The sequence below is a fragment of the Seriola dumerili genome, unplaced genomic scaffold, assembly GCF_002260705.1.
Source record: "Seriola dumerili isolate Sdu_G_001 unplaced genomic scaffold, Sdu_1.0 BDQW01000052.1, whole genome shotgun sequence".
NCBI classification, from domain to species: domain Eukaryota; kingdom Metazoa; phylum Chordata; class Actinopteri; order Carangiformes; family Carangidae; genus Seriola; species Seriola dumerili.
The window spans coordinates 20,701,161-20,710,077 of record NW_019174307.1 but is presented as its reverse complement, the minus strand read 5'-3'; the positions used below and the strand labels follow the sequence as shown (position 1 = coordinate 20,710,077).

At 27.6% G+C, this 8,917-nt stretch overlaps 1 protein-coding gene and 1 long non-coding RNA gene across 4 annotated transcripts in view; one reads left to right on the top strand and one right to left on the bottom strand.

Moving 5' to 3' along the window:
* LOC111218491 overlaps nucleotides 1–958 on the top strand; it is an 18,390-nt gene extending 17,432 nt beyond the window's left edge. For 2 of the 3 annotated variants that reach the window (XR_002664980.1, XR_002664979.1), the window contains one exon: nucleotides 694–957. This is a non-coding gene — a long non-coding RNA (uncharacterized LOC111218491). Of the gene's footprint in view, nucleotides 1–693 lie in introns of all 3 variants that reach the window. The other variant, XR_002664981.1, reaches the window with a different exon arrangement.
* gdap2 (ganglioside induced differentiation associated protein 2) overlaps nucleotides 1–8,917 on the bottom strand; it is a 48,328-nt gene that overhangs the window by 8,657 nt on the left and 30,754 nt on the right. The window lies entirely within an intron of this gene.

Here is an 8,917-nt window from a genome sequence, read left to right as displayed (position 1 = left end):
TTTTATGCCTTACTATACTATGACGTTTTTTTCACATTTTTATGCCTTACTATTTTATGACGTTTTTTGACATACTATACTATGACGATTTTATGCCTTACTATACTATGACGTTTTTTTTCACATTTTTATGCCTTACTATTTTATGACGTTTTTTGACATACTATACTATGATGTTTTTTGACGTTTTTATGCCTTACTATTTTATGACGTTTTTTGACGTTTTTATGCCTTACTATTTTATGACGTTTTTTGACATACTATACTATGACGTTTTTATGCCTTACTATACTATGTTTTTTGACGTTTTTATGCCTTACTATACTATGACGTTTTTTTCACATTTTTATGCCTTACTATTTTATGACGTTTTTTGACATACTATACTATGACGTTTTTATTCCTTACTATACTATGACATTTTTTTCCCACATTTTTATGCCTTACTATATTATGATGTTTTTTGACATACTTTACTATGACTTTTTTTGACATACTATACTAAGACTTTTTCTCACATTTTTATACCTTACTATACTATGACATTTTTTATGCCTTACTAAGTAGTATAGTATATTATGGTATGTCCTACTATAGTAATATAGTAAGACATAAAAAATTTGATAGTATGTCAAAAAACTTAACAGTATAGTAAGGTGTTATGTGGTATTGCTGCTCTCTCTCTCCCTTCAGGTATATGTCCTCCTTCTGTGGAGAAGATGAACTGATGCGTCCACTTGCAGATTGGCAAGATGTGTCACCGTAGAGTCCAAGCCAACGGGCCAGTGTATGGCAGTGTGATTGCTGTGAAGAAGGGTGCTTTGTTCCCTAATAACCTGAGTCTCCTTTGTTCCAAGACTGTCAGTGTGTAGTTGTAAAAAATCCTGGTTATTTATTGTTTTCTAATTATTATATATATACTTTTTGTTGGCATTTGCAGTGATTTAATTTGTGCTTGAATTTGACAATAAATTCATTGGTTTCCCTCAAGCATTTGTTTTGCCTCGTAATCTTTCTTTCCTCCTGGAAAAATTTTTTAAATTTGCCTCATCCCCTGGTTCCACATTGTGTACATAAGGTATAAAATTTCATAGTCTAAGAAATCAGAAAATTGCATAGTATAGTAAGGCATAAAATGTCATAGTAAAGTAAGGTATAAAAGTGTGAAAAAAGTCAGTATAATATGCAAAAAAAAACCCAAAAAACAGTATAGATAGGAATTACTATGTCAAAAAGTAGTAATAAGTAATAAGGCTAAAATATCATAAAAATGTCAGTATATTAAGGTATAAAAATTGTCAAGAACGCCATAGTATAGTAAGGTATGAACACGTCATAGTATAGTTAGGCATAAAAATGTAAAAAATTATCATAGTATAGTAAGGTATGAACACGTCATAGTATAGTGTGCCAGAAAACGTAATAGTATAGGAAGGCATAAAAACAACATAGTATAGTATGCCAGAAAACGTCATAGTATAGTAAGGCGTAAAAATGTAAAAAAAAATGTCATAGTATAGTAAGGCGTAAAAATGTAAAAACAATGTCATAGTATAGTAAGGCATAAAAACGTCATAGTATAGTTAGGCATAAAAATGTAAAAAAAACGTCATAGTATTGTAAGACATAAAAACGTCACATAATAGCAAGGCATAAAAAATAAATAAAAACATCATAGTATAGTAAGGCATTAAAATCGTAAAAAAAAAGTCATAATACAGTAAAGCATAAAAATTAACAAAAAAAAACATAGTATAATAAGGCATAAAAAATTAAAAAAAAAATGTTATAGTATAGTAAGGTACAAAAATGTCAGAAAACAGTATAGTAAGACGTAAAAAACGTAATATTGTACTAAGGCACACAAATTGGAAAAAAAAGTCATAGTATAGTTAGGCATAAAAATGAAAAAAAAAAAGTCATATTATAATATGTCAAAAAACGTCATAGTATAGTAAGGCATAAAAACGTCATAGTATACTAAGGCATAAAATTGTAAAAAAAAATGTCATAGTATAGTATGTCAAAAAACGTCATAGTATAGTAAGGCATAAAAACGTCATATTGTAATAAGGCATAAAAATCTAAAAAAAAAAAAATGTCATAGTATAGTATGTCAAAAAATGTCAGTATAGTAAGGCATAAAAAACAAAAAAAAAGTCATTATATAGTAAGGCATAAAAACGTAATAGTATAGTTAGGCGTAAAAATGTAAAAAAAAATGCCATAGTACAGTAAGGCATAAAAATGAACAAAAAAAAAACGTCATAGTATAGTAAGGCATAAAAATGTGAAAAAAAACGTCATAGGATAGTAAGGCATAAAAATGTGAAAAAAAACGTCATAGGATAGTAAGGCATAAAAATGTGAAAAAAAACGTCATAGGATAGTAAGGCATAAAAATGTGAAAAAAAACGTCATAGGATAGTAAGGCATAAAAATGTGAAAAAAAACGTCATAGGATAGTAAGGCATAAAAATGTGAAAAAAAACGTCATAGGATAGTAAGGCATAAAAATGTGAAAAAAAACGTCATAGGATAGTAAGGCATAAAAATGTGAAAAAAAACGTCATAGGATAGTAAGGCATAAAAATGTGAAAAAAAACGTCATAGGATAGTAAGGCATAAAAATGTGAAAAAAAACGTCATAGGATAGTAAGGCATAAAAATGTGAAAAAAAACGTCATAGGATAGTAAGGCATAAAAATGTGAAAAAAAACGTCATAGGATAGTAAGGCATAAAAATGTGAAAAAAAACGTCATAGGATAGTAAGGCATAAAAATGTGAAAAAAAACGTCATAGGATAGTAAGGCATAAAAATGTGAAAAAAAACGTCATAGGATAGTAAGGCATAAAAATGTGAAAAAAAACGTCATAGGATAGTAAGGCATAAAAATGTGAAAAAAAACGTCATAGGATAGTAAGGCATAAAAATGTGAAAAAAAACGTCATAGGATAGTAAGGCATAAAAATGTGAAAAAAAACGTCATAGGATAGTAAGGCATAAAAATGTGAAAAAAAACGTCATAGGATAGTAAGGCATAAAAATGTGAAAAAAAACGTCATAGGATAGTAAGGCATAAAAATGTGAAAAAAAACGTCATAGGATAGTAAGGCATAAAAATGTGAAAAAAAACGTCATAGGATAGTAAGGCATAAAAATGTGAAAAAAAACGTCATAGGATAGTAAGGCATAAAAATGTGAAAAAAAACGTCATAGGATAGTAAGGCATAAAAATGTGAAAAAAAACGTCATAGGATAGTAAGGCATAAAAATGTGAAAAAAAACGTCATAGGATAGTAAGGCATAAAAATGTGAAAAAAAACGTCATAGGATAGTAAGGCATAAAAATGTGAAAAAAAACGTCATAGGATAGTAAGGCATAAAAATGTGAAAAAAAACGTCATAGGATAGTAAGGCATAAAAATGTGAAAAAAAACGTCATAGGATAGTAAGGCATAAAAATGTGAAAAAAAACGTCATAGGATAGTAAGGCATAAAAATGTGAAAAAAAACGTCATAGGATAGTAAGGCATAAAAATGTGAAAAAAAACGTCATAGGATAGTAAGGCATAAAAATGTGAAAAAAAACGTCATAGGATAGTAAGGCATAAAAATGTGAAAAAAAACGTCATAGGATAGTAAGGCATAAAAATGTGAAAAAAAACGTCATAGGATAGTAAGGCATAAAAATGTGAAAAAAAACGTCATAGGATAGTAAGGCATAAAAATGTGAAAAAAAACGTCATAGGATAGTAAGGCATAAAAATGTGAAAAAAAACGTCATAGGATAGTAAGGCATAAAAATGTGAAAAAAAACGTCATAGGATAGTAAGGCATAAAAATGTGAAAAAAAACGTCATAGGATAGTAAGGCATAAAAATGTGAAAAAAAACGTCATAGGATAGTAAGGCATAAAAATGTGAAAAAAAACGTCATAGGATAGTAAGGCATAAAAATGTGAAAAAAAACGTCATAGGATAGTAAGGCATAAAAATGTGAAAAAAAACGTCATAGGATAGTAAGGCATAAAAATGTGAAAAAAAACGTCATAGGATAGTAAGGCATAAAAATGTGAAAAAAAACGTCATAGGATAGTAAGGCATAAAAATGTGAAAAAAAACGTCATAGGATAGTAAGGCATAAAAATGTGAAAAAAAACGTCATAGGATAGTAAGGCATAAAAACGTCATAGTATAGTAAGGCATAAAAAACAAAAAGTCATTATATAGTAAGGCATAGTATAGTATGTCAAAAAACGTCATAGTATAGTAAGGCAAAAAACGTCATATTGTAATAAGGCGTAAAAACGTCATTGTAATAAGGCATAAAAATCTAAAAAAAAAAAAAAAGTCAAAGTTTAGTATTACAANAAAAATCTCATAGTATAGTAAGGCGTAAAAGAAAAAAAGTCATAGTAAGACGTAAAAACGTCATAATATAGTAAGGCATAAAAAACATGGCATAGTAAGGCATAGAGGAAAAATGTCATAGTATAGCAAGGCATAAAAATGCAATAAAACGTCATAGTATATTAAGGCGTAAAAATGCCAAAAAACGTCATAGTATAGCGTGTAAAAAAAACGTCATAGTATAGTAAGGCATAAAAAAAATATAGTATAGTAAGGCATAAAAACGTCATAGTATAGTATGTCAAAAAATGTCATAAAATAGTAAGCCATAAAAACGTCAAAAAACGTCATAGTATACTAAGGCATAAGATTGTAAAAAAAACTGTCATAGTATAGTATGTCAAAAAACGTTATAGTAAGGCATAAAAACGTCATAGTATAGTAAGGCATAAAAAACAAAAAAGGTCATTATATAGTAAGGCATAAAAACATCATAGTATAGTAAGGCATAAAAAACAAAAAAGGTCATTATATAGTAAGGCATAAAAACGTCATAGTATACTTAGGCATAAAAATGAAAAAAAAATGTCATAGTATAGCATGTCAAAAAACTTCATAGTATAGTAAGGCTTAAAAAAAATGTCATAGTATAGTAAGGCATAAAAACGTCATAGTATAGTATGTCAAAAAACGTCATAAAATAGTAAGCCATTAAAACGTTAAAAAACGTCATAGTATACTAAGGCATAAAATTGTAAAAAAAAAAATGTCATAGTATAGAATGTCAAAAAACGACATAGTATAGTAAGGCAAAAAATGTCATATTGTAATAAGGCGTAAAAACGTCATATTGTAATAAGGCATAAAAATCTAAAAAAAAAAAAAAAGTCATAGTTTAGTATGTCAAAAAATCTCATAGTATAGTAAGGCGTAAAAGAAAAAAAGTCATAGTAAGACGTAAAAACGTCATAATATAGTAAGGCATAAAAAACATGGCATAGTAAGGCATAGAGGAAAAATGTCATAGTATAGCAAGGCATAAAAATGCAATAAAACGTCATAGTATATTAAGGCGTAAAAATGCCAAAAAACGTCATAGTATAGCGTGTAAAAAAAAAACCGTCATAGTATGTAAAAAAAAACGTCATAGTATAGCGTGTAAAAAAAAAACGTCATAGTATGTAAAAAAAAACGTCATAGTATAGCGTGTAAAAAAAAAACGTCATAGTATGTAAAAAAAAACGTCATAGTAAGGCATAAAAATGTCAAAAAATATAGAACAATATGTCAAAAAAATGTCATAGCATAGTATGGTATACGGTATGACGTTGTGATTACATTTTTTATGCCGTTGGCTAGATACTATGACATTTTTTCCTCGTATGCCTACCGTATGCCATTTTTTTTAAGTGCTCTTACTAGTTATTATGACGTTTTTACGTCTTACTATTGACTTGTTTTCTTTTCCACGCCTTACTATACGTATGGAGATTTTTTGGACATACTAAACTTATGACTTTTTTTTTTTTTTTTAGATTTTTATGCCTTATTTACAATATGACGTTTTTACGCCTTATTACAATATGACGTTTTTTGCCTTTACTATTACTATGCGTTTTTCTGACATACACTATACAATGCGTCACTTGACGCTATTTTCTCTATTTTTTTCACATGCCATATGCTAGGACATATACTATGACGTTTTATGCCTTACACTCACATATCAACGTTCTTTTGACATACTATACTATGACATTTTTTTTTTTTACCAATTTTATGCCTTAGTATCTATGACGTTTTACGTTTTTATGGCTTACTATTTATGACATTTCGTTTGACATACTATTACTGGCTCATTGACTTTTTTATGCCTTACTATACTAATTATTTTTTTTATGCGCCTTACTATACTATGAACTTTTTTGAACATGCGATATATCACTATGATTTTTTTTTTTTCATTTTTATGGCCTAAAACTATACTATGACTTTTTTTTTTAAATTTGTGTGCCTTAGTACAATATTACGTTTTTTATGTCTTACTATAGCTTTGATGTTTTCTGACATTTTGCTACCTTACTATACTATAACATTTTTTTAAAAAAAAATTTATATGCTCTAATATATACTATGATGTTTTTTTTTGTGTTCATTTTTATTTGCCTTACTGTACTATGGCATTTTATTTTACATTTTTCATGCCTTTTACTTATACTACTGTATTTCTATGCTTTACTGGTACTATGTACTTTTTTTTTGTGTTTTATCGCCTACACCTTACATCATCTTATGACTTTTATTTACTCTTTTTACATTTTTTACGCTACACTCATACTCTACTTATACCTATGACATTTTTTAATACATATTTTACCTTACGCTTGATATACTATGACGTTTTTGACATATCTATATATTAAATTTCGTTTTTCATTTTTATGCCTAACTATACTATGACGTTTTTATGCCTTACTATATTAATGACTTTTTTTTTGTTTTTTATGCCTTACTATACTATGACATTTTTGACATGACTATACTATGACTTTTTTTTTTTTTAGATTTTAGACTTATTACAACATTAACGTCGTTTTATAGCCTTACTATACTATGATGTTTTTGACATACTATACTATGATTTTTTTTTTTTTTACGATTTTATTGCCTTAGTATACTATGACGTTTTTTATTTTGCCTTACTATGACATTTTGTTTATGCCTTTACCTATACTATGACGTTTTTTGACAACATACTTACTATTACTATGTAAATTTTTTTTCATTTTTATGCCTAATCTTTACTATGACGTCTTTTGATGCCCTTTACTTAATAACTTTTTTTTGCTTTTTTATGCCGTTACTATTACTATGACATTTTCTGACATACTATACTATGACTTTTTTTTTTTTTTAATTTCTATGCCCTCATCACAATTATGACCTGTTTTTTATGACCTTACTATCCACTCATGATGCTATACTTATCTGAAAACTATCATATATTTCTTTTTTTTATACATATTTATTGGCCCATTAGTATACTAATGACGTTTTTTAATGCCTTACTATGACATTTTTTTTCATTACATCGTTTTATGCCTTAGTCGTAATACATTATGACGTTTTATTGACGTTCTTTTATGGCTGTACTATTTTATTTGACGTTTTTTGACATACTTATACTATGACGGAGTTTTTAGTGCCTTACCCTCACGTACTATGACCACATTTTTCAATGACCTCTTACCTATACTTATGCCTTATCTTAGACGTTTTTTGAACATCGCTATACTAGTGACATTTTTATTCTTCTACAATTTTATGCCATCTACGCCTCATATACTATGACGTTTTTTTGACGTTCTTTATGGACTTACTTATTTTATGACATTTTTGACATTACCTAATACTTCTATGACGGTTTTTATGCCTGTACGTGTATACTATTATTTTTTTTTTATGCACTTTACTCATACTATGACGTTTTTTGACATGCCTATACTATGACTTTTTTTTTTCATTTTTTATGCCTAAACTATACTATGACTTTTTTTTTTAAATTTGTGTTGCCTTAGTACGAATATTGATGTTTTTATGTCTACTCATTACTATGATGTTTCTGACATTTTTCGTACCTTACTTATCCTATAAATTTTTTTTTTTTTAATTTTATGCGCTTATACATATACTATGAGTTTTTTTGTTTATTTTTTTTTTTTGTTTTTATCTTTTTTATGCCTTATGTACAATTATGGCCATTTTATTTACATTTTCATGCCTCACTATACTATGATGATTTTTTATGCTTTACTGTAACTATGACATTTTTTGTTTTTTACGCCTTACTATACTTATGAACATTTTTTTTTACAATTTTACGCCTTTACGTATACATATGACATTTTGTTTTACATCTTTATTACGCTTTGATACTAGATACTATGACGTTTTTGCACCATCTATACTATGAACGTCCTTTTCATTTTATGCCGATCTATACTATGACGTTTTATGCCTTACATATATAAATGGACTTTATTTGTTTCTATTAGCCCTTACGTATACTATGACATTTTTTGACATACATATACTATGACTTTTTTTTTTTGATTTTTTATAGCCCTTATTACAATATAACGGTTTTTTATAATCCTTACACTATAGTATGCATGATTTTTTGACATTACTATACTAATGATTTTTTTTTTTTTTTACGAGTTTTATGCCTCAAGTATAACTATGTACGGTTTTTTTTGATGCCATACTATGACAGCTTTTTTTATGCCTTACTAATCTATGTGACGTTTTTTTGACATACATCATACATGAAATTTTTTTTTCATTTTTTATGCTAATTTTACTAGACGTATTTTATGCCTTACTAATATAATGACTTTTGTTTTTGTTTTTTATGCCTTACTATACTAGTGATACCAATTTCCTGACATACGATATATATTTGATGACTGTTTTTTTTTAGATTTTTATGCCTTATTACAGTATGACGTTTTTATGCCTTACTATACTATGATGTTTTTTGAGCAATATCTCTCTCTATAT